The sequence below is a fragment of the Bos mutus genome, chromosome X (genome assembly GCF_027580195.1).
Source record: "Bos mutus isolate GX-2022 chromosome X, NWIPB_WYAK_1.1, whole genome shotgun sequence".
Classification (NCBI taxonomy): Eukaryota; Metazoa; Chordata; class Mammalia; order Artiodactyla; family Bovidae; genus Bos; species Bos mutus.
Window position 1 is genome coordinate 100,383,097 of NC_091646.1, and position 26,980 is coordinate 100,410,076.

Below are 26,980 nucleotides of genomic sequence, written 5' to 3' on the forward strand. Positions count from 1 at the left end.
GGACGGCAGAGGATGAGATGGCTGGATGGCATCACTGACTTGATGGACGTGAATCTGAGTGAACTCCAGGAGCTGGTGATGGACAGGGAGGCCTGGCGTGCTGCAGTTCATGGGATCGCAAAGAGTTGGACACAACTGAGCAACTGAACTGAACTGAAAGATGCTTCTTGAGTAAAATGTCCACTTATAGGATTCAAAATCTTGAAATATAATCAGTGTCACCAATGGGCCAAAGAATAGAGGCAAGGAGATGACCAACCACTTTTCCCCTCAGCAAATTATTTACTGTCAAGTGCTACAATCACATTTCATCTATAAAGAGAGCTTTGAGCGAAGTCTGTGTTTTGCATACATGTCTTTACATTTGATTATAATTGAATATAAATATATGCCAATTATTTAGCTCTAGTTAAAATCTGCTAAAATATAGGGAGGCTTGTGAGTGACGCAAATTGGAGATTTGCATAAATTTAGGGTGCAATTTCAGAAAAGTAAATAAACATTATTTTTGCTTTCTGACTAAAACACGCTAGGTATATTACCTTGTTTACTCACCAAACAAGCAAAAAAAAAAAAATTACCAAAAAGCAATGAAACAAATCTCAGCTCACCTTCTTAACCCTTCCACTGCCATTGCCATGACTTACAAGTCAAAAATAGAGAGCCACTTCTTTACTGATGGACAGAAATTTATTAGAAAGCCACAGATGAATAAAGAACAACGTAATAGAGTCTGAAACATTCAAATCACTTGTTTTTTAGGAAAGTATTGTGGGTTTTGAAAGGACATCAATCCAATCAAAATTTATTTGAACAGGATTCTTTTTTAGACTATCTCACAGGCAGTCTCAACTTATGGTATTTTTGTTGTAAAGTAAGTAATAGAGGCCAGATCTGATTTGCTGGAAGTGCTGTCATATGATTCCAATGTCTAACCTCTATTTGGGTACATAGCCCCTCTTTCTAGTCAACAGGAATGTGTTCTTCTAACTAATAGCAATTAAAACCTTATTTGTCCTCCTATTGAAAGAGCTCCTGGTGGTAGTCTTGGAGAAAACATGGGAAGGGGATTAGTGATGTCATACAAGGAGATGAAGCATTATTTTAACATTTAAAAAGTAAAGAGAAGATGAATTTTTTCCTCTTAGAAAATGAATTTTATCAAAGTATAGTTGATTTACAATGTTGTGTCAATTTATACTGTATAACAAAGTGACTCAGTTATACATAAATATATATATATATAATTTTCATATTCTTTTCTACTATGGTTTATTACAGGATAGTGAATATAGTTCTCTGTGCTAAATAGTAGGGCTTTATTGTTTATCCATTTATAGTTTGCATCTTCAAATCCCAAACTCCCAATCAACCCCTCCCCTTCCCCTACCCCTTGACAACCACAAGTCGATCTTCTATGTCTGTTAGTCTGTTTTTGTTTCATGGATAATTTCATTTATATCATATTTTACATTCCACACATAAGTGATATCATATGGTATTTGTCTTTCTCTTTCTGACTTACTTCACTTAGTATAGTAGTCTCTAGGTCCATCCATGTTGCTGCAAATGGCATTGTTTCATTCTTTTTAATGGCTGAGTAATATTCCATTAGGTCTTCCCAGGTGGAAGGGTTCCTTTTTCTCCCCCCCTCTCCAGCATTTATTGATGATGGCTGTTCTAACTAGTGTGAGGTGATACCTCATTCTAGTTTTTGAATTAAGAGAAAATGAACTTTAAAAATTATAAACCAATCAGCTTGATGTTGACAAGCAATGAAATGCTAGAAAATGACATTTAAGTGATAAATATAATGGGTATTTAGAAGAATATGCTCCTGAGAGTCAGCATGATAGCCTCACAATCTGTCAGGTCACATTCACATTTTTATTATGGCTACTCAATGGTTAGATGAAAGGACTGTTATAGCCAGTGTATTTTATGATTTTACACCACATTTTCCAAATTCTTTTTTGAGGACTTTGGGAACCAGATAAAGAACAGTGGGTTGGGTAATAAGGTGAATATGCAGCTGATAAAGACATCCAAAGAATGTCAATTGGTATATCAAGGTCAAAATAGAGTCTGTCTCCTTGAACCTGTATTTTAAGTAGCTATGCCTTTGCACATGGCTATTTCCTCTTCCTTCAACTTTTCTTTCACAGACTCAGCCTTCTGTCTGAAGACTTTGGTTAGCCAATTTTACCCATGCATCACTACCTCTGTGAACTGTCCTTTGGCTGTATTCAGTGAGCACATCTTTCTACCAGCACTTATCTAACTAAATTGTGATTGTTTGTTTATACATGTCTCCTGCTCTAGCCTATGAATGCCAAGAAGATAAGAACCACTTTGATCCATTGTGGTCTCCTTACTACCTAATATGGGCTTCCCTGGTAGCTTAGATGGTAAAGAATCCACCTGCAATGCAGGAGACCTGGGTTCGATCCCTGGATTGGGAAGATCTCCTAGAGAAGGGAACAGCTATACACTGCAGTATTCTGGCCTGGAGAATTTCCTCGACAGAGGAGCCTGGCAGGCTACAGTCCATGGGGTTGCAAAGAGTCAGACATGAGTGAGGCACTTTCACTTACTACCTAATATAACTAAATCCACAATAGGTACTCAATTATTGATGGACTAATTGTAGATAATAGCTATATTGATTAATAAATTTGAAATTGACAGAAGTTATGAATACTTCATATGATAAATATATCAAAAGTTGAATAGATTTAAATGAGTTAGATCATTTCTAATTACAAGATGAAATATAAAAGCATGTTTAAATAATACATAAATCTTATATTTAAGCTTAGTAATCAATTTGAAAACATAGGAGGAAAGAGACCTTAATTAATATCAGGTTGTGTTTAAAAACCCTTGGGTTTTTATTAATTCACCAAGTTCACTATGAACAAAAAGTTTGATGGCATGAACAAAACTAGAATGTTACCACAGTTCTATAGGGCATAAACAGAGGACAAAGGGATGTGAACATCACAGTTAGTTCTGAATATAGCGTTTTTTGTTAGTTTTTATTGTTGGAGTATAGTTGCTTTACAATATTGTGTCAGTTTCTGCTGTACAGCAAGCAGAGTGAATCAGCTGTATGTATACACATATCATCTCTTTTTTGGATTTCCTTCCCATTTAGGACATCACAGAGCATTGAGCATTGAGGGCTTCCCTGGTGGCTCAGCTGGTAAAGAATCCGCCTGCAATGTGGGAGACCTGGGTTTGATCTCTGGGTTGGGAAGATCCCCTGGAGAAGGGAAAGGCTACCCACTCCAGTATTCTGGCCTGGAGAATTCCGTGGACTGTATAATCCACAGGGTCACAAAGAGTCAGACACGACTAAGTGACTTTCACTTTTTCAGAGCGTTGAGTAGAGTTCCCTGTGCTATACAGTAGGTTCTCATTAGTTGGATATCACATTTTAAATGGATCTTATTTCTTAAAGTGTCACCAGAATAGCCAAGGGTCTGTCTGTAGGCTATATTATATCAGGATTAAAAAATAGAGGTAAATAGAGGTATTTAGATTTAGCTTACAGAGAAGTCATCTTAAACAGAATGCAATAGGGGACTTCAAATATTTGGAAGGTTAGGAGAAATGAGTTTTATACATTTTGGTTGTTTTTTTTCTTTTTTTTTAATTATTGTTCCTCACTTTATTTTTTCCCTGTTTTGCCTTAAGAACAGATTCAAGTACATATGCAGAAGCTACAAGAAAGCAAATTTCAAGTAAATATTAAAGAAAATTTTGTAACTGAGCTACCAAAACACAGAATCTACCACCTTAAAAAGCAATCAACTCCTTCTAGAGTAGATACTCAAGGCTGAAATGACTGTCTCACCCCTAAAGGCAATTTCTTTTTTTTTTTTTTTTTTATTCTTCCAATTTTATTTTATTTTTAAACTTTACATAATTGTATTAGTTTTGCCAAATATCAAAATGAATCTGCCACAGGTATACACGTGTTCCCCATCCCGAACCCCCCTCCCTCCTCCCTCCCCACACCATCCCTCCGGGCCGTCCCAGTGCACCAGCCCCAAGCATCCAGCATCATGCATCGAACCTGGACTGGCAACTCGCTTCCCACACGATACTTTACATGTTTCACTGCCATTCTCCCGAATCTTCCCACCCTCTCCCTCCCCCACAGAGTCCATAAGACTGTTCTATACATCAGTGTCTCTTTTTGCTGTCTCGTACAACGGGTTATTGTTACCATCTTTCTAAATTCCATATATGTGCGTTAGTATACTGTATTTATGTTTTTCCTTCTGGCTTACTTCACTCTGTATAATAGGCTCCAGTTTCATCCACCTCATTAGAACTGATTCAAATGTGTTCTTTTTAATGGCTGAGTAATACTCCATTGTGTATATGTACCACAGCTTTCTTATCCATTCATCTGCTGATGGACATCTAGGTTGCTTCCATGTCTTGGCTATTATAAACAGTGCTGCGATGAACATTGGGGTACACGTGTCTCTTTCCCTTCTGGTTTCCTCAGTGTGTATGCCCAGCAAAAAAATGGGCCAAAGAACTAAATAGACATTTCTCCAAAAAAGACATACAGATGGCTAACAAACACATGAAAAGATGCTCAACATCACTCATTATCAGAGAAATGCAAATCAAAACCACTATGAGGTACCATTTCACACCAGTCAGAATGGCTGCGATCCAAAAGTCTACAAATAATAAATGCTGGAGAGGGTGTGGAGAAAAGGGAACCCTCTTACACTGTTGGTGGGAATGCAAACTAGTACAGCCACTATGGAGAACAGTGTGGAGATTCCTTAAAAAACTGGAAATAGAACTGCCTAAAGGCAATTTCCATACTGGATGAGAAGATGTAATTCATTAACCTCTAAGGTCACTTCTGAAGCTCATGTTTTGATATTTTCAGAATTAATCAGAAAGGACTGACAGCATGACCTGAATCTGTCCTATATTTATATAAACATCCTATGTAAGACACCTCATTTTCTGTCCAACTGTATACATTTTTGAATGTTAAATTTGATTTTAAGGCAAATACTTAAAAAAAAACACTTTAAAAATCAACTGTTTTAAAGAATAATTTACACAGAATAAACTGCATCCATTTCAAGTGTACAATTTACTGATTTTTGACAGGTATATACCCATGAAATTACTGTTACAGTCAGAGTACAAAATATTTTCATCCTCCCCAAAGCCTCCTTGTGTTCCTTTGCAGGCCACTCCTCATCCTTGGCCCCAGGCAATCACTGATCTGCTTTCTGTCACTATAAATTAGTTTTCATTTTTGAGTATTTTCTATAAATAGAATTATATAGTATTTTTGTGTGGCTCATTTCTTACACTCAGCATAATGACTTTGAATGTCAGTAGTTTGAAAGTCACTAGTTCATTTCTTTTTGATTATGGAGTACTTTTTACTGTATGAATATATCATATTTTGTTTATCAGTTCATCCGCTGGTGGACATTTGAGTTGTTTCCAGTTTGGGGATATTATGAATAAAGCTGCTAAAACCTGTATACTTGTTCTACTACCTAGCCTTAGAAATCTTAATTTTAAGATGCACACAATGAAAATAACTCCATGGCTTATGTGTGTATGTATTTAATGAATTCATGCCAAGTGAACAAGCACCTATACAACAAGTACCAAGGATAAATTGAGCAGCTATCAGCTGAGTTCTGTGAGAAAGCCTCACTTTCTAACATTCTTTCTAGGGAGTAGATGTGTATCAGTTATCTTTTGCTGCATAACAAACTACTCCAAAACTTAATGGATTAACACAGAGGTCAGCAAACATTTCTATAAGGACCAGGTAGTAAACATTTCAAGCTTTTCGAGCTACATATGGGCACTGTTGCATATTATATACTTTTTTAAACTCTTTGAAACTTTAAAAATACATTTTTACTGAGTGTCAGTTCAGTTCAGTTCAGTCGCTCAGTCGTGTCCGACTCTTTGCGATCCCATGAATCGCAGCACAGCAGGCCTCCCTGTCCATCACCAACTCCCGGAGTTCACTCAGACTCACGTCCATCGAGTCAGTGATGCCATCTAGCCATCTCATCCTCTTTCGTCCCCTTTTCCTCCTGCCCCCAATCCCTCCCAGCATCAGAGTCTTTTCCAATGAGTCAACTCTTCGCATGAGGTGGCCAAAGTACTGGAGTTTCAGCTTTAGCATCATTCCTTCCAAAGAACATCCAGGGCTGATCTCCTTCAGAATGGACTGGTTGGATCTCCTTGCAGTCCAAGGGACTCTCAAGGGTCTTCTTCAACACCACAATTCAAAAGCATCAATTCTTCAGCGCTCAGCTTTCTTCACAGTCCAACTCTCACATCCATACATGACCACTGGAAAAACATAGCCTTGACTAGACGGACCTTTGTTGACAAAGTAATGTCTCTGCTTTTGAATATGCTATCTAGGTTGGTCATAACTTTCCTTCCAAGGAGTAAGCTTCTTTTTATTTCATGGCTGCAGTCACCATCTGCAATGATTTTGGAGCCCAGAAAAATAAAGTCTGACACTGTTTCCACTGTTTCCCCATCTATTTCCCATGAAGCGATGGAACCAGATGCCATAATCTTCGTTTTCAGAATGTTGAGCTTTAAGCCATCTTTTTCACTCTCCTCTTTCACTTTCATCAAGAGGCTTTTTAGTTCCTCTTCACTGTATGCCATAAGGGTGGTGTCATTTGCAGGCCACAAACCAGATTTGGTCTATGAGCCATAGTTTGTAGATCCCTTTGGTTTCCCTAATGGCTCAGTGGGTAAAGAATCTGCCTGCATTGCAGGAGACACAGGAGACGGGACTTCAATCCCTGAGTCGATAAGATCCCCTGGAGAAGGAAATGGCAACACACTCCAGTATTCTTGCCTGGAGAATTCCACGGACCGAGGAGCCTGGTGGGCTACAGTCCATGGGGTCGCAAAGAGTCAGATATGAGTGAGTGACTTAACACAATGACTACTTATTCAGCTTACTATTTGGTAGATGGCCTGGGCTGTATGGGTGCTCTGAACCAGCTACTATAGTGGTCCCCTGTTATCCATGGCAGATATATTACAAGACATCCAGTAGATGCCTGAGATCACGGATAGTACCAAACTTTATATATGGTATGTTTCTGCCAGTGCATACCTATGACAAATTTTAATGTATAAATTAGGCACAGTAAGAGATCAACAACAATAGTAATGAAGTTGAGCAGTTATAACAATATACTTTAATAAAAGCTGAGTGTGGTCTCTTTCTTTCACAAAATCATTTTACACATTTAATACCTTTGCCATCTTAACTAAGCTCTTACCATGCACTGTGGCCCTACCTTGTGCAGTTTGAGGTGCAGTAGCAAAAGCAGCGGAAAAGGAAATGGCAACCCACTCCAGTGTTCTTGCCTGGAGAATCCCATGGACAGAGAAGCCTGGTAGGCTGCAGTCCATGGGGTTGCACAGAGTCGGACACGACTGAAGCAACTTGGCAGCAGCAGCAGCAGCAAAAGCAGCACACATGTCTTTTTTCTTCTTCACAATTTCATCGATAGAAGATTGGTTCTTACTGTAGTTCTTAGCAACATCAGCCTATCATTTTCTTCTTTCCTTATGAAGTCAAGAACTTTTACCTTTGCACTTGAACATCTATGACTTCTCTTCTGGATATCTCAGTTACCACCGTCACTACTCTTGCACTTTGGGGCCATTATTAAAGAAAATAAGGGTGACTTGAATACAAGTTATGCAGTATTGCACCAGTCAATCTGATAACCCACATGGTGCCGTTAAGTGTCTAAAGGGCAGGATATGCTGGACAAAGGGATCATCCTAGGTGAGACTGATGGCATAAGGTTTTCTCATGCTACTTAGAATGGCATGCAATTTAAACCTTAAGAGTTGATGATTTCTGGAATTTTCCATTTAATATTTTCAGACTGCAGCTGAGCATAGGTGACTGAAATCATGGAAAGCCAAACTGTGCAGGAGGGGTGGGGGGGATTGTTGTATTCTTTTCTGGGCCTGCTTAATGCACCTGTGGTCAGCTAGCAGGCTGGATGAGCTATTGTGTCATGATTCTCACATCAACTGGTTGACAGGTCCCTTAGGAGCAGATGCAACTAGGTCTGTGAGTCTCATCATCCAACAGCCTAGCCTAGGCTTCTTTACGTGGAGACTGGTCAAGTCTGTGCTTGTGTCACATTTGGTATTGTCTATTGGCCAAAGCAAGTCACATCCTAGAGTCATTCCAGATACAAGGCATGGAGAGACTCTTCCTTCTGATGGAAGGAAATACACTGCTGCTGCTAAGTTGCTTCAGTCATGTCTGACTCTGTGGGACCCCATAAACAGCAACCCACCAGGCTCCACCATCCCTGAGATTCTCCAGGCAAGAACACTGGAGTGGGTTGCCATTTCCTTCTCCAATGCATGAACGTGAAAAGTGAAAGTGAATTCGCTCAGTCATGTTTGACTCTTAGCAACCCCATGGACTGCAGCCTACCAGGCTCCTCCATTCTTGGGATTTTCCAGGCTAGAGTATTGGAGTGGGGTGCCATTGCCTTCTCCAAAATACACTGCAAGAGTGGGGAACTAGGGAGGGGGCCAGAAATTGTGTCCATTTTGCAATGTATCACAAGATACTTGGAGAAAAGTTATCAGCATGCTTTGTAGACTTGAAAGGACTCTGAATCAAGGTATGTGTAAAACAGGATGTGCTATGATAATTCCTGCTTTGTGAGTGATCTTTGGTGAGCTAGGCAGTTGATTTGTAGCTTCATAGCCAATGGTGGAAATACAGTATCCATAGTCGAGTGATTTTAAAATACAGTATATGAAATAGAGGTAAGAAATATAGTCGATTAACCACTTAACTGCAGGGAATTTAATGAATGATGCTGTGACTAAATTCTGAAGAAAGGATATGACTTCCTTTCTCATTCTCTTAGCTGGCCACTTTTTTGAAAAGAATTTTATTCTAAATGCTGTTACTGTTTTCACTCTTAATACACATTATATCCCCATAGGCACAGGGCTTCCCAGGTGGCACTAGTGGTAAAGATCCCACCTGCCAATGCAAGAGACATAAGAGACACGAGTTTGATCCCTGGGTTGGGAAGATCCCCTGGAGGAGGGCATGGCAAACCGCTCCAGTATTCTTGCCTGTGAAATCTCATGAACAGAGGAGCCTGGCAGGCATAGGCTCACAAAGAGTCAGACATGACTGAAGTGAGTTAGCATGCACACACGTATACAGAAGTGAAAATATGTATACATAAGTGTACACATGAGTAAGCTGTACATGTGAATCTCATATAATGCTATAAACCAATATAACCTCAAAAAATTCCAAAAGAAAGAATGTTTCTACAGTCATAGAAGAATTTCTCTGCTTTTGGTCATTTTGTATAAGCATAATCCTTGCCAGTCTTCATAAACACTAATGCAAGTAAGTTTCTCCAAGCCCTTCATAGGATGAATTTATAGGTATTAAATATTAAGTAGAATGGACATGAGTTTGAGTAGGCTCTGGGAGTTGGTAATGGACAGGGAAGCCTGGCTGCAGTCTATGGGGTCACAAAGAGTCGGACATGACTGAGTGACTGAACTGAACTGAAGTGGAATGGGAACCATTCAGTCCTAAAATGTTACCATGCTGTCAAGCACACACTTGCCAATTTGTTGGCCTTGACCTGGGCATGGTAGTAGCAAGGGCTCCACTGTAGGATGAGCACAGAAGGCTTATTTCTCAGTTTATGTTTTGAAGTGTGTTGCTCAGACAGGCGACATACAGTTGTATATAGTAGTGCAAGCTACCTGTTACTCCCCTTGACAATACTTTTTAGCAGCAGTGGTTTTTTCCTCCCCCTTCTGCAATGTGACAATATCACTGTGGCATTCGGAATAACAAGAAAAGGCTGAGTGATTCTGAGTATACTTTCAAATAGCCGTGCAGACGAACAGCTGATAGAGAAGACACTCCCTGAAACTTGCAGCATGTTCTCAGCCCCTGCAGTGTCTCGTGGGGCTCGACCTTCAGACTTGATGAATGCCTGGCCAGCTTGTTCCCACTCCTGCATCTCTTAATTCCCCTCCAGTCTCTCATAATGCTCCAGCCCTTACTGGGGAATAAAACTACAAACTGTTGGCCCCTTGCTTCCTTCCAAATCTCAGTCAAGAGGAATTCTATTTATGCATAATTGTCCAGTAAGCATACAGTCCATCCACTTCTCTGTGCAGTAGAGGTTTCTAGCTTTCACCTTATTTGCCCAATCCCCAGAAAAAATTAAATTTTATGTAGCATTCCAGGGCAAACACACGTATCTCTATCTGTAAGTATTTCTTTGTCTATTGTGTGTTTATACAATGGAAGGAAACGTTTCACAAAGCATGACTTATCCTTGCTATCTAATTCATTCTGATATTTCCTATTCTTTTCTATTTCATTAAAAACAACATTAGTGGTGAGCTACTATGTAGATTTCATGACCTATTAACAGTTCATGACCTCTAGTATGGGAGAACACTGTACCATATTTTATCCATCCCACAGGCCTGGTCATAGAAAGCTACATTCTTGGATCAGTTTGCCTTGATCCCCATAAGGTTACATCTGCAAAGACAACTACTGAAAGGGATTTTGTTGAAAATTGACATCGTGCAGTGACTCCCATCTGAAAATCCAGGCAGTGATTTTATTTAGATCTAAGAGCAGAATTTAGATTTTATTTTGTTTCACTTAAAGAATTGTGTTCTTTTCCCCTTATCAATAATCCAAATAATAAAATCCATCATATTTCCTTTTATATTTATTCTTTTGTTTGGTATCCAGGAAGACCACAGTAAAATTATATCCCCTTTAAAATTTATTGAAATATATTGTTATATCAAAAAAGGCTTACTCTTAAATAAACACAGAATTTTCACAGTGTGAACACACCCATGTAACTAGCATCCAGATCCAGAAACAGAATATTACAGCCCCCAGAAGCTCCACTGTGCTCCCTTCTAATCTTTACCCACTCTCCGAGAGTAACTAGTGTCATGATACTGAGCAGCATAAATTCATTTGACCTGGTTTTGTACTTTATATAAATGGAATATTGCAGCATGTACTCTCTTATATATATCTGGCTTTTTAAAATTTTTAATTGGAGGCTAATTACTTTATAATATTGTGGTGGTTTTTGCCATACATTCACATGAATCAGCCATAGGTGTACATGTGTTCCCCATCCTGACCCTCCCTCCCACCTCCCTCCCCATCCCATCCCTCAGGGTCATCCCAGTGCACCAGCATTGAGTGCCCTGTCTCATGCATCGAACCTAGACTGGTAATCTATTTCACATATGATAATATACATGTTTCAATGCTATTCTCTCAAATAATCCCACCATCTCCGTCTCCCACAGAGTCCAAAAAGTCTGTTCTTTACATCTGTGTCTCTTTTGCTGTCTTTCATATAGGGTCATCGTTACTATGTTTCTAAATTCCATATATATGTGTTAATATACTGTATTGGTGTTTTTCTTTCTGACTTATTTCACTCTGTATAACAGGCTCCAGTTTCATCCACCTCATTAATACTGATTCAAATGCATTCTTTTTAATAGCTGAGTAATATTCCATTGTGTATATGTACCACAGCTTTATTATCCATTCTTCTGACGATGGACATCTAGGTTGCTTCCTTGTCCTGGCTATTGTAAACAGTGCTGCGATGAACATTGGGGTACATGTGTCTCTTTCAATTCTGGTTTCCTCAGTGTGTATGCCCAGGAGTGGGATTTTTGGGTTGTATGGCAGTTCTATTTCCAGTTTTTCAAAGAATCTCCACACTGTTCTCCACAGTGGCTGTACTAGTTTGCATTCCCACCAACAGTGTAAGAGGGCTCCCTTTTCTCCACACCCTCTCCAGCATTTATTTTTTGTAGACTTTTTGATAGCAGCCATTCTGACTGGCGTGAAATGGTACCTCATTGTGGTTTTGATTTGCATTTCTCTGATGAGTGATATTGAGCATCTTTTCATGTGTTTTTAGCCACCTGTATATCTTCTTTGGAGAAATGTCTGTTTAGTTCTTTGGCCCATTTTTTGATTGGGTCACTTATTTTTCTGGAATTGAGCTGCAGGAGTTGCTTGTATATTTTTGAGATTAATTCTTTGTCAGTTGCTTCATTTGCTATTATTTTCTCCCATTCTGAAGGCTGTCTTTTCACCTTGCTTATAGTTTCCTTCTTTGTGCAAAAGCTTTTAAATTTAATTAGGTCCCATTTGTTTATTTTTGCTTTTATTTCCATTACTCTGGGAGGTGGGTCATAGAGGATCCTGCTGTGATTTATGTCAGAGAGTGTTTTGCCTATGTTTTCTTCTAGGAGTTATGTAGTTTCTGGTCTTACATTTAGATCTTAATCCATTTTGAATTTATTTTTGTGTATGGTGTTAGAAAATGTTCTAGTTTCATTCTTTTACAAGTGGTTGAGCAGTTTTCCCAGCACCACTTGTTAAAGAGATTGTCTTTTCTCCATTGTATATTCTTGCCTCCTTTGTCAAAGATAAGGTATCCATAGGTGTGTGGATTTATCTCTGGGCTTTCTATTTTGTTCCATTGATCTATATTTCTGTCTTTGTGCCAGTACCATACTGTCTTGATGACTGTGGCTTTGTAGTAGAGCCTGAAGTCAGGCAGGTTGATTCCTCCACTTCCATTCTTCTTTCTCAAGGTTGCTTTGGCTATTCGAGGTTTTTTGTCTTTCCATACAAATTGTGAAATTATTTGTTCTAATTCTCTGAAAAATACTTTTGGTAGCTTGATAGGGATTGTATTGAATCTATAGTTTGCTTTGGGTAGTTTACTCGTTTTCATTAATTGATTCTTCCGATCCATGAACATGGTATATTTCTCCATCATTTGTGTCATCTTTTTCTTTCATCAGTGTTTTATAGTTTTTGATATATAGGTCTTTTGTTTCTTTAGGTAGATTTATTCCTAAGTATTTGATTCTTTTCATTGCAATGGTAAATGGAATTGTTTCCTTAATTTCTCTTTCTATTTTCTCATTGTTAGTATATAGGAATGCAAGGGATTTCTGTGTGCTACTTTTATATCCTGCAACTTTACTATATTCATTGATTAGCTCTAGTAATTTTCTGGTGGTGTCTTCAGGATTTTCTATGTAGAGGATCATGTCATCTGAAAACAGTGAGAGTTTTACTTCTTTTCCAATCTGGATTCCTTTTATTTCTTTTTCTTCTCTGATTGCTGTGGCTAAAACTTCCAAAACTATGTTGAATAGTAGTGGTGCGAATGGGCATCCTTGTCTTGTTCCTGACGTTAGGGGAAATGCTTTCAATTTTTCACCATTGAGGGTAATGTTTGCTGTGGGTTTATCATATATGGCTTTTATTATGTTGACATATGTTCCTTCTACGTCTGCTTTCTGGAGGGATTTTATCATAAATGGATGTTGAATTTTGTCAAAGGCTTTCTCTGCATCTATTGAGATAATCATATGGTTTTTATCTTTCAATTTGTTAATGTGGTGTATCACATTCATTGATTTGTGAATATTGAAGAATCCTTGCATCCCTGGGATAAAGCCCACTTGGTCATGATGTATGATCTTTTTAATATGTTGTTGGATTCTGTTTGCTATAATTTTGTTAAGGATTTTTGCATCTATGTTCATCAGTAATATTGGCCTATAGTTTACTTTTTTTGCAGCATCTTTGTCTGGTTTTGGTATTAGGATGATGGTGGCGTCATAGAATGAGTTTGGCAGTTTACCGTCCTCTGCAATTTTCTGGAAGAGTTTGAGTAGGATAGGTGTTAGCTCTTCTCTAAATTTTTTGTAGAATTCACCTGTGAAGTCATCTGGTCCTGGGCTTTTGTTTGTTGGAAGATTTCTGATTACAGTTTTGATTTCTGTGCTTGTTATAGGTCTGTTAAGATTTTCTATTTCTTCCTGGTCCAGTTTTGGAAAGTTATACTTTTCTAAGAATTTGTCCATTTCTTCCAAGTTGTCCATTTTATTGGCATATAGTTGCTGATAGTAGTCTCTTATGATTCTTTGTATTTCTGTGTTGTCTGTTGTGATTTCTCAATTTTAATTGCTAATTTTGTTGATTTCATTCTTCTCCCTTTGTTTCTTGATGAGTCTGGCTAATGGTTTGTCTATTTTATTTATCTTTTCAAAGAACCAGCTTTTAACTTTGTTGATTTTGGCTATGGTCTCCTTTGTTTCTTTTGCATTTATTTCTGCCATAATTTTTATGATTTCTTTCCTTCTACTAACCCTGGGGTGCTTCATTTCTTCTTTTTCTAGTTGCTTTAGGTGTAGAGTTAGGTTATTTATTTGATTTTTCTCCTTTTTCTTGAGGTAGGCTTGTACTGCTATGAACCTTCCCCTTAGCACTGCTTTTATTGAATCCCATAGGTTTGGGGTTGTTGTGTTTTCATTTTCATTCGTTTCTATGCATATTTTGATTTCTTCTGTGATTTGTTGGTTATTCAGAAGTGTGTTGTTTAGCCTCCATATGTTTGTATTTTTAATAATTTTTTTTCCTGTAGTTGGCATCTAATCTTACAGCATTGTGATCAGAAAAGATGCTTGAGATTATTTCAAAATTTTTTTAATTTACCAAAGCTAGATTTATGGCCCTGGATGTGATCTATCCTGGAGAAGTTTCCATGTGCACTTGAGAAAAAGGTGAAAATCACTGTTTTAGGGTGAAATGTCCTATAGATATCAATTAGATCTAACTGATCCATTGTATCATTTAAAGTTTGTATTTCCTTGTTCATTTTCTTTTTAGTTGATCTATCCATAGGTGTGAGTGGGGTATTAAATTCTCCCACTATTATTGTGTTACTGTTAGTTTCCCTTTTCATATTTGTTAGCATTTGCCTTACATATTGCCGTGCTCCTATGTTGGGTGCATATATATTTATAATTGTTATATCTTCTTCTTGGATTGATCCTTTGATTATTATGTAGTGTCCTTCTTTGTCTCTTTTCACAGCCTTTATTTCAAAGTCTATTTTATCTGATATGAGTATTGCTATACTTACTTTCTTCTGGTCTCTATTTGCATGAAATATCTTTTTCCAGCCCTTCACTTTCAGTCTGTTTGTGTCCCTAGGTTTGAGGTGGGTCTCTTGTAGACAGCATATATATGGGTCTTGTTTTTGTATCCATTCAGCCAGTCTTTGTCTTTTGGTTGGGGCATTCAACCCATTTACATTTAGGATGATTATTGATAAGTATGATCCCTTTGCCATTTACTTTGTTGTTTTGGGTTCGAGTTTATATACCTCTTCTGTGTTTCCTGTCTAGAGAAGATCCTTTAGCATTTGTTGGAGAGCTGGTTTGGTGGTGCTGAATTCTCTGAGTAGTTTTGCTTGTCTGTAAAGCTTTCTATTTCGCCTTCATATTTGATTGAGATCCTTGCTGGGTACAGTAATCTGGGTTTTTCTCTTTCATCACTTTAAGTATGTCCTGCCATTCCCTTCTGGCTTGAAGAGTTTCTATTTAAAGATCAGCTGTTATCCTTATGGGGATCCCCTTGTGGGTTATTTGTTGTTTTTCTCTTGCTTCTTTTAATATTTGTTCTTTGTGTTTGATTTTTGTTAATTTGATTAATATGTGTCCTGGCATGTTTTTCCTTGGGTTTATCCTATTTGGGACTCTCTGGGTTTCTTGGACTTAGGTGGCTATTTCCTTCCCCATTTTAGGGAAGTTTTCAACTATTATTTCCTCAAGTATTTTTTCATGCCCTTTCTTTTTGTCTACTTCTTCTGGGACTCCTATGATTCGAATGTTGGGGCTTGCACTTCCCAGGTCTATGCCACTCAGGTTCAGGTTCATGGGTACTCCACAAAGGCACAGACTCAGTTGGGCTTGCATTTTGTGCCCTTCCCATGTCCAAGCAGCTCAGGCAACTAGATGCTTGGCAAGCACACTCTCCCCAGGTGCAGTGTGTCTTATCACCTCCCTGGTCTCAGCCACTTCGTTTCCTGTGTGTGCAGTGGGAGCACCATCTCATTTGTGCCATGCATCTCCTCTGGGGAGCTGATCTCTGGCTGCAGCCCTCCTGGTGGATGTCAACCATCCAGGATTCCAGGAAGACTTGGTTAGCAATTGGGAGCCTGCTCACAATTTGGTAGGGGATCCTGTCTCTGGGGCCGAGTTTGCCCCTTGCCTTTCAGCTCTGGCCATCGCCCACCTGCCTGTCTGCCTCCAGTCAGGGGTGGGCCAGCCCACAGCCAGCTAGCTCTCCTCTGGTATTTGTTCATTCCCTTGTTCTATGAGTGGGCCCAGCAGTGCCTTAGGTTGGAGCTTTTCCTGGGAAAGTTCTTTCTCTCTCTCTCTTTCCTCTTTTTTTTTTTTTTTCCCCTGTATGGCTATCCCAGGGTTTGGGTTGCTGTCTCAAGGTAGCTCCCTCAGATTGCCCTCAGGGCATTCAGGCCCCATCCTTACCCTAAGCAATGCAGCCCATGCCTCCCTGTTCAGCCCCCACTTGCTGGTGGTGGATGCGAGCATCTGGGCTACTTCTCCACTGGGAATTGCAGTTAGGTGCATAATCTGTGGGTTTTATTTATTTATTTTTTCCTCCAGGTTATGTTGCCCTCTAAGATTCCAAAACTCCCCACAGACCCCCGGTTAGAGGGTTTCCTGGTATTTGGAAACTTCTCCTCTTTTATGACTCCCTCCCCGGGACAGGTCTCTGTCCTTAACTCTTTTGTGTCTCTTTTTATCTTTTATATTTTGTCCTACCTCTTTTCAAAGACAATGGGCTGTCTTTCTGGGTGCCTGGTATCCTCCGCTAGTGTTCAGAAGTTGTTTTGTGGTATTTGCTCAGCGTTCAAATGATCTTTTGATGAATTTGTGGGGGAGAAAGTGGTCGCCCCATCCTATTCCTCTGCCATCTTAAGACTGCCCCCACTCCATATCTGGCTTTTTAAGCTTTGAATTCATCCCTGTCGTATCAAGTTGTTTGTTCTCATTGCTGTATAATATTCCATTGTGTAAATGTGCTAAATGTTACAATCTACTGTTGATGGCCATATGACACCAAAAAGAAATATCATAAACATCCTAAAATGTGTCTTCTGGTGAACATATGTATATATCCATTTCAGAAATATATCAAGAAGTGAAGTTTCTGAGCCATAGCGAATGTATATGTTCAGCTTTTATACAGTCTGCCAAACAGTTTTCCAATGTGGTTATTATACCAACTTAAATTCCTATCAGCAAAGCATGAGAGTTCTAGTTCCTTCATATACTTTCCAACAGTTTATGTTGTTTGTTTCTCATTTTGGCTGGTGTACATAACTAAATTTACTAGGTATACCAAACTGTGTGGTATTCAAATTTGGTTTGTAACTTTTCCTCCCTTCTTCATATTTCATTCTATTTCCTTAACCCTGAATTTTATCTGTTAATTTTTGAAATTTATGCAGTCTCAGAAGTTGCCCTAGAGGCTCTGTGGAACAATGTGAAGTGCAAATACACATATAGTATAAACACAAATCTGAATCCTCAGCTAATGATGTCATTATCAAAAATCCTAGTCTTCCTTCCCCTCCAGTCCTCACCTCCAATTAGTTGAAAAGCAGCATTGATTCTGTCCCGTAATCTGTCTTGAATTCAACCTTCCCACCAATTTCCAGTGGCATTTTGTTAGTTTAGGCCTTTATCATCTCATAACTGGACTATTGTAAGAGTCTCTATAGCATATATTTGCATTCTAATCCACACCCTCTTTTCCAGGCTTATTTCTTCCCACCCCAAATTTAATTCTGTTCAAAGAGAAGAATATTCAAAAGTACATGCTAAGTGCTCAGTCACTTCAGTTGTGTCTGACTCTTTGTGAACCCATGGGCTATATATAGCCTGCCAGGCTCCTCTGTCCAAGGTGATGCCAATTTTTTCTTTTCTAGCCAACACATGAGAAGAAGCTTCTAAGGGATGCGAGTAACTTCAAGCTGTAAGGACCTAGATTTCCACACTACAAGCTTGACAGTAAATCAAGTTTGTGATTTCATATTCTAATGGGATGGTTGGTATTTTCTGTGTGTTAGCCTTCTTGAGACATAAAATCCAATATTGGCCCAATACTTTTTTGTATTCCATAAAAGCATAATTGATTTCATAACACAGCAATACATTAACTTTTCCCCAAAAATCTATGCCTTAATAAATTATTAATATGAGAGATTAGCTCACAATCAACTTAAGAAACTTACATTAGCTCTTCTTACACTAACAGAAACATGCATGAAGCCTGACGGTATAAGCCTGATTAGCTCTTAATTGAAATGTATGTCCCCTAATCCCAAGAGGTCAAACTAACCACCTCTCTCTTTTGGCTTTTTTCCCCTCCATTTCTATATTTATAACCTGTCTGATATTGGATTTAATCATATATGAATCTATCTCAACTAGATTGTAAGCTCCTTTAGGTCAGTGTCATGTTTGAGTCCTTCTGGTGAGAGGAACCTGATTACAATGTTGAAATATTGAAATATTTCCAAGTCCATCCTCCAGACACTTTCCAGGTGTTACTAATGATAATGAAAAATGAGAAGAGTTTGACTGATAAGCAAAGACATATGTAAGTGCTCCATAAATATACCACAATTGCAGTCATTTAAAGAAATGAATATATGGGAATATTTAGCAGCAACTTAGTCTAGCTATGAGACATGAAAAAGACTCCTTGGGAATTTGTGAATTAGTTAAAATTCTTTGCATTCATATTTCACTTTTATCTTCAAAAAGTGTCTGGACAAAACTAGAGCTGAAGTATAAGATTCAGCCCTTGGTAAATCATTACTTGGTTAAATTCGTTTTTAACCTCCATTTCCCTTTCTTGTGGGGAATTCCTCCCACATCCTGGCTAATCAAGGCCTGCACTCAGAGTCCTTCTCTACCAGAGGGTAAGGAATCTTTCTCTCCTGCTGTCCCCCATGAAACCAACATTCACTTGTTCTTTGGGGTTCTGCTCTCTGCCAATAGGAATGTGAATACATCTTTTAACATGTGTGAATAGTCTTGCTATTTTAGCCTCAGCCCCCCAAAATAAGACCTTTTGATGTGAACTTTACTCCTATCTTAGGCTGATGGTTAGTGATTTATTTCCCCCCCTCCTCAAAAAAAAATATTATTTTACCCATTTGTTTCCCTCTTAAATGTAAAAAAACAAAAGAAAGAAAGGGTCCCTTTGAAACTTGCTAAAGAGAAAAGACTAGAACTCTTAGATCTCTCCTTTTTCTTCATACAACAGTCTAAAAACGAAAAGTTAAAATGACAGTGCTTAATTTATTTCATGCTGTATTCCTAACAGTATTCCTGAACTTCTTGGGTTTCCTTTAAGAACTATGGCTTCCCTGGTGGCTCAGATGGTAAAGAATCTGCCTGCAGTGTGGGAGACCCGGGTATGATCCCTGGGTCAGGAAGATCCCCTGGAGAAGGGAATGGCAACCCACTCCAGTGTTCTTGCCTGGAGAATCCCATGGATAGAGGAGCCTGGCAAGCTACAGTTCATGGGGTCGCAAAGAGTTGGACACGACTGAGCACTTTCACTTTAGGAAATATACCTACCCAACCGGCTACTTGGCATGAACAGAGTATCCTCCAGCCGTCCAATCGCTTTCATAGTCAATATGTGATTTGACCCTTACTCTGGCCTCCTCATTGGAAAAGACTCTGATGCTGGGAGGCATTGGGGGAAGGAGGAGAAGGGGACGACAGAGGATGAGATGGCTGGATGGCATCACTGACTTGATGGACGTGAGTCTCAGTGAACTCCGGGAGTTGGTTATGGACAGGGAGGCCTGGCCTGCTGCGATTCATGGGGTCGCAAAGAGTCGGACACGACTGAGCGACTGATCTGATCTGGCCTCCTACAATAGTGTCTGAATTTTACCACCAGAGCTCCAGAGGTGTTAAGTAACTGGTCTCAAAGGGTTAAGTGACTGGCCTCTAGGGGCAGAATTGGTCTAGAGCTCTGCCTTGCTCTGGTTAATGCTTCTGCTAGAATGTGGAGCTACGCTGGCTGAAGATTAAGAAGCTGCTTTTGATTCTGGTAGATATTCATCTCAAAGGAAAAAAAAAAAAAAAACCCTAGTGTCTTCATAGGGTAGCATTTGAATATTAAATTTTCCTTATCTGTTTCAACTTAAGAGGACTCCCTTGTACACTTAATTGACTGGTAATTCCTTTGTTTACTACCCCCCCCACCCCACCCCCAATCTTAGGATCTCAAGAACCAAGTCAGAAGTATTAAAAATGGTTACATTAGGATTTAACTTTTTTTTTTTTTTTAATGAAGTTCGACTATTTCAGAAAGGGGTAATTTAGGCAGGAATGTATGTAGAATTTCGCATTTTAATTAAAAAGCCTCAAAATGAAATGAACCTCTGACAGTAACAGATGACTACCTCTAAAAGCTGCCTTACTATCTGATGTATGTTCAGTATTTTCTTATGGATAATAAGTCCTACGACTTGTTTCAAGAAAAGTGACAGGACTAAAACAATTAAAAAAAGACAAAGCTGCTCTTTTTTAATCATATGCTCATAAATAAAACTGGGTTCTGAATTATTGCCACAGAAGCAACTGACAAAGTATAAGTAAATCACTCTAAAAACTCAAGCTGTTCTTGCTTTATTTTTTTTTTTTTTTTGAACGTTCAAACCAAATCTCTAACTGAGTCCAGTGATGAATTTCCTTTGACAAATAAATATTTGCAAAGTATGAAATATAGACTTTGTGTGCTTCCTAAGGCCAAAGCATAGTGTTTAAACTAAAATTTAATATTTTTCTCTCTCCTCAACTACACCAAAATAAGAATATAACTTAAAAATAATTCTCTCTTGTAGCAGGCTGTCCATTAATCATGCTTTAGATAATATTGGCTTTGCGAGTATTCAGGTAGAAATAAAAACTGTAATTTCTAGATTGATCAGAAAACCTGAGAGTATTTATGGATTGGAAGAAAACAATAAAATCTGGCAAAATGGGATTTTCTGTAACCCCCATTATGAAGTGACGAAAGGTACATCTTTCAATAGCCTCCCACTTTCCTAGGAGAATTCTTCATGTGGTGAATGGTTTGATTGGGTAGATCAAAGAGTTAATCTACTTGTGATTTGAGAAAAGACTTCCTTTTTTTTTTTTTTTTTTTGGTTAGGGTGGTGTGTGGGAGGAAGGTAGGAAGAAGCCCCAGAATGAATTCACTAATTGGGGTTTTCACCTGCTGTGAGTCTAATCCAATACAAAGCCTTATTTGTAGCTAAAGAGGAAGGCAGATTTTGCAGAGTGTCAGAATTTCTGCCTAGTTTTGAAATTCCTGTTATTTGGCACTGCCATTTGGGAAAGGCAGACTAATAGTTACAGCTTTGAGCTGTCCTTAAGGTGGACCAAGAATGCAGATCTGCCTGAACCACCTTAACTAGCATCCACATTGAGCCGTTGAGCTGGAGGTGGTGTGCTCCCTATACGGGGCTAGCTCTGTAGTTGGCAGGCTAATAGGTACACAGCCGAATTCTTTGCCAGGGAGGAACTGCTGGGCCTGTGAGGTTAATGGAGTGTGGCTTGATTTTAGTGAAGATGCTAAACTTCACATCTTTTCTAGATGTTCAGTCTTATATAGGTGGCTCGGTGAAGCTTTGAAAAATCTTATTAGAAGAATACTGTATGAGAGAGAAGCCCAGTGCGACTTCCTCTGGAGCCTGTGTGCTGAAATCTCTGGTTCACATGGTAGCTGGCTCAGAGAACTTTGCTCACTCTGGCTTACTCTGCCTCCCTGCAGGGGAAGAGCCTGGAAAAATAGGCTTTTGTGTGGGTGTGAAGTACGCTGTGTCTGAATGTGGAGGTCCCTTCATTTACCAGTTAATGCGAACTGACTGGATATGCTGATATCCCCAAGATGTGGGGTTTCAGATTGATCGAAAGGGATTTTTACATATATTTTAATTAGCACACCATTGTATTTGCCCTAACAATGACTCACCATCACTGGAAGCATTTGTTAGACATCTGATTCACTGTTCATGGCTAATACTTGTACTGTGCAAAGAGAAACATGAGATCCTTATGTGTTTACTGGATAGATAGCCAAATGTTGAAATTTTACTATAAACTGTGTATTAGGTTTAATTGAAGCAATACCTATATTCCAAATGAATTTTTATAAAATGGTACAGGTTATATACTTAAGATTGAGCTTTCCAAGTGGTGCTGGTGCTAAAGAACACGCCTGCCAATGCAAGAGACTTTAAGAGAGGTGGGTTCGATACCTTGGGTTGGGAAGATCCCCTGGAGGAGGGCACGGCAACCCACTGCAGTATTCTTGCCTGGAGAATCCCATGGACAGAGGAGCCTGGCAGGCTACAGTCCATGGGGTGGCAAAGAGTCGGGGACATGACTGAAGTGATTTAGCATGCACTCATACTTAAGATTAGTGAAGGAACAAAATGCAGTTTGGATGGAGACTCATGGAGCCAGAAGGAAGCTGGACCCTAGCAGGTGGTGAAGTCCTTCAGGGCCATACAGCAGGCAAGCCCCCACTGCAGACCATTCCCTGTCTTTTCCTTTCCCTTGCTGATCCTCATTTTACCCTGGTAAAGTCAGGCTAACATTGAAACCATAAGCAGCTCAGAAGAAAAGGGATGTGTTGGTGAAAGATAGGAACAGCCTGGCCTCCACCCTTGAATCTTCACACACACACACAGACAGACAGACAGACACACACACACACACACACACCTAAATAGAATCATCCAAACCCATGCCATGCATTACTGCCATGTCCAAAGGATAGCTCTATTCCTGCCATCTTCCCTCTGAGTTCCAGACTCGGGTGTCCGCCTGCCTTTCACATCACACCGCCACCTCTGAGTCATCAGGCTCAAGACTGAACTCATCATCTCTCCCTGACCCTCTTCTGCCTAGATCTGTCTCCCTCTGGCTGAAAGTGCTGGCTTGGTGAGTGTTACTCACCCAATCTTGGGAGTCACCCTAGAACAATAATCCTCAAATCATACTCCACCTTGGCGGCATGTCAGAATCACCTGGAGAGCCTTAAAAGTCCCAGTGCCCAAGGCCAATTAAATCACAACCTCAGGGTGGTAAGACCCAGGCATCTGAATTTTTTAGCATTCCCCACGTGATTCCAGTGGCAGCCAGGCTTGAGGACCATGGCCCTAGATCTTCCTTCTAGCTCATGTATACATCCAATCAGTCAAAGCTCCTGTAGTTTGAATACTGCTGTATTATTTCCCCACTCTCTCTGCCGCTGTCATTGTTCAGATCCTCCTCATGCTGGAGTCAACTTGTATCTGGTGTCCTAGTTCCAGACTCTTCTGATCCAGTCCTGCACCACTGCCAGAGTGATTTTTCTGAAAGACGAATCTGACAGCGCCACACTCATGCTTAAATTCCTTCCTTATAAAGCTCACCTGTACCTTTTAGCATGCAGGTCAAACTTTGGATCAGCACACCAGGTCCTTCCCAATGTGCCCACCTCTCTAATCCCTACCTTGACACTCTCCCAGAGATCGAGGAGAGCCCTAAAGCCCTGAGAAAGAATCATCTATTTCTTGTCTATTTCTTGCTGTGATCACCATTTATAATTACTGACTTGCTTTTATCCCTAGTAGGCCAGAATCTCCTTTGGGGCCTACAGAGGAGGCTTCTACAAATATCTATCCAGTGACCAAGTTTAATCTCCTTTTCACCTCTAACTGGTGGAGTTAACTTTCTCCTTAATCAGTGGTCCCTACTCAGCAACCAGCCAAGTACCCCAGAGGGTGACTTTGACTGGGTGGGTCCCTGTTTGATCTGGGTCCTGGGAGGAAAAACAGATCATACACTCAAAAGTGGTACTTGAAGAAAGTGTGGTGAAAGACTACTAAAACCTGAGCACTGCAGGAGAAAGAACAAGGGTGAGAGGAGGGAATGGTTTAAGGTACTTGAAGCATGCTGATGCTATAGAAATGACTACGCAGCGAGACTCATGGCCAAGCATAAAGAAACTTGGCCACTGGCAGGCTCAAGACCAACAGGAGGGAGGTTGGGGAATAAATACCCCGACATCTCTCTCCTCCTACCCTTTCATCTCCTGCTATAGGCCTTTCATCACTGTTTCCCATTGGCTGAAAGTGAAAGAAAGCCAAAGGGTAAGAGAGCCTGATTGATGCCATCCACAGAGGTCCAACCCCCTGGGCCACAGAGCAGGGTGGAAAAGGGCATAGAACAGAGCTGGAAGAGAGAATGGGGAGATACCCAGTATAGTCCCTTTGATCAGAGAGGTCCTCCTTTTCTAAGTACCAACAACGTTTAAGTGATTCAAAGACGAGTTTGGTGTATGGAAAAATGTACTAGGTGGCCTTCCTAGACCTTATCCTATTTAATTCCTTCCTTACCTCTGTTTCTAGCAAATTGACTCTCCTCTGCTGCCAGCCAGCAGTGGGATCGCTCATGAGCACACAAGAAAACATACAGATCTTCCTCCACAGTAGGAGAAGCCACTTCTCTGCACGGCAGCCTGACAGAGTGGCTAATTACATGGGCCTTTAAGCCAGACTCCCTATTTCCAATCTTTGCACGGCCACATTCCAGCCATGGTACTAGGGACCAGCAGCTTGTGGTAGGTTTTAAAGGCAGGATTTAAACTTAAGTTGCTTTATGGTCTGTGGTTCACATCAGAACAGTAATAATGAGGAGGAAGAGGAGAGCTATTATAAGCAAGCAATTAATGTTTTATCATACATGGCATCACTATATAATTGATATATGAAATGAAGATATATAAATTATATTCTTTTCTTAACGGCTTTCCCTAATAAGCAAAATTGATATTCTAACTGAAATAAATAACAAAACAGTTGCTGTGATGCCCTTTTCATTTCTTAATAATGCTTTCTGTATTTAGTTTTGAAAACAACATCGAGATTTGGGACAAAGCCTTCAAAGGGCCTATAACGCCAGTCTAAAAAAGAACCTAAAGATGTATTTTTGAGGATTGCCATCTGTCAAATGTAAGAGAAAATTTGAATAGTAATTTCTAATTTTCCTTTTTTTCCCCAATGAATTGTTTCGAGTAGTTTTCTAGCTGGACACTGAGAAAGTAGACTTGAGCATTGATTTAAGAGAAACATAGCAGAATCCCCAAATCTTAAGCAGGTAATTTAAAAGTGTAAAACAAACTAGAAAGGAAGAGAAAGACAGTGTTTCCTAATATTTACAAATGTCCATGCTAGAATGTTTGCATCTTTTCACTGGAATACATATAAACAATATTTAAGTCACCACTTGCTACATTGACACAGAGGTGACATCACTGATTAACTGCAAAGGCCACCCTTTTCCCCAAAGATAGGGGCAGACCTAGAATCTCCAGTGAGACCAAGGGACAGCCTCACGCAAAGCCAGTCCTGGTGTGCACTCTGCCCCACCAGACCTAATAGCAGCTGAGTCCACAATTCACTGGCTCAAAATAACTAAAAGATAGCAGTAATGTCTCAGTGTATCAGGTCCAATGCCAGAAGTGCCCTGTGTGTGTGCTCAGTTGTGTCTGACTCTTTGTGACGCCATAGACTATAGCCCATGAGGCTCCTCTGTCCATGGAATTCTCCAGACAAGAATACTGGAGTGGGTTGCCATTTCCTCCTCCAGGGAATCTGCCCAACCTAGGGATCGAACCTGCAGCTCCTGTGGTGCCTGCATTGGCACATGGATTCTTTAGCACTGAACCACCTGGGAAGCCCCAAGAAGTGCTCTATTTGTTTTAAAATAGCAACACCAATCAGACCTGCATGCACGGTGTCTTCCCTATAAAGTTTACATTTGTATGTGGTTTGTCAAGGGTAATGAAGAAACTTCACACTCCCTTTACCTTTGGTTCATGCACATTATTTTTGCCTCTTTTGCTGCGATATAGCAAATAGGAAAAGGAGATTGATAGCTAGAATCCTTTCACCTCAAACATTCTGGCCTAGAAGGGGTGAAGAGGAAATGTTGAGAGAGAGGACATTTAAAAAGAAAAAGGGGAACCCTTTAAACTGTAAGCTGAAGAATGAATCAACCAGAACAGAGAGTGAAAACGAAATGGTTGAAAGATGATAAAAAGAAAAGCAGACCAACAAAATAAATGGACAAACAGGGACAATGAAACCACTAAGGAAGTTTATCTGAAAATACCCTTTGGACTCTTTAATCAAAGATATTATGTGAAGGTTGAGAAAAATTCTTGTGCTCATGAATGCTTTCTTCTCTTCAGAATATTTCCAAGCTTGTCACAATTTTGCATAGTTAACCTGTGTCGTCATATTGCAAACTCTGCAATTAGAAGTATTTGAACTACCAGGCCCTGTAACTTTCCCAATAGAACGTTCCATTGGAAATGGTTTCCTTTTAGATTTCTCTGAAGAATACTAAAAGACCACACCATTGGTGGTGGTTTTTATTTAGAGTCTATACCACTGGTTCTCAAAGTTCACTGTGCTTGGAGTTTCTGATTCAGTAGCTCTCTCTGGGCTGGAGCCCAGGGAATTTTCATTTCTAAGTTCCCAGGCGATGCTGCTGGTCCTGGGACTACAGGATGAGAACGACTGCTGTCACAAATACACAGACAAATGCTTCCTTAAAACCTATTTAGCCCAGGATGAGCGAAACTAGAATATCATGTCCTTACAGCTCCATCAGTTTAATCTTTGATTGGTGGGGGGAGGAAGAATTATGCTCGTGAATTTTTTCTCTTTCACTCTTTAAAAAGCCAACTCTTGAGCCCACACACTTAATTATCTGCGATGAGGTCATTTGCACCTAGGTCATTTATTTAGGCAACAAGTTGTCTCGCTGGAGGATTTAAGGGGGTGCTGGTAGGGCAATGTGTGGCTTCCAGGTTCCGGGCACTACCTTAAATCTCCTGCTCCGTCTTTCTTTTGCTTTTCTCTTTTTC

General features: G+C 39.8%; 1 protein-coding gene across 7 annotated transcripts in view; it reads left to right on the plus strand.

The window, feature by feature from the left end:
- Positions 1-26,980, plus strand: part of DMD (dystrophin) — a 2,671,852-nt gene that overhangs the window by 2,484,691 nt on the left and 160,181 nt on the right. The gene's annotated exons all lie outside the window — the stretch shown is intronic.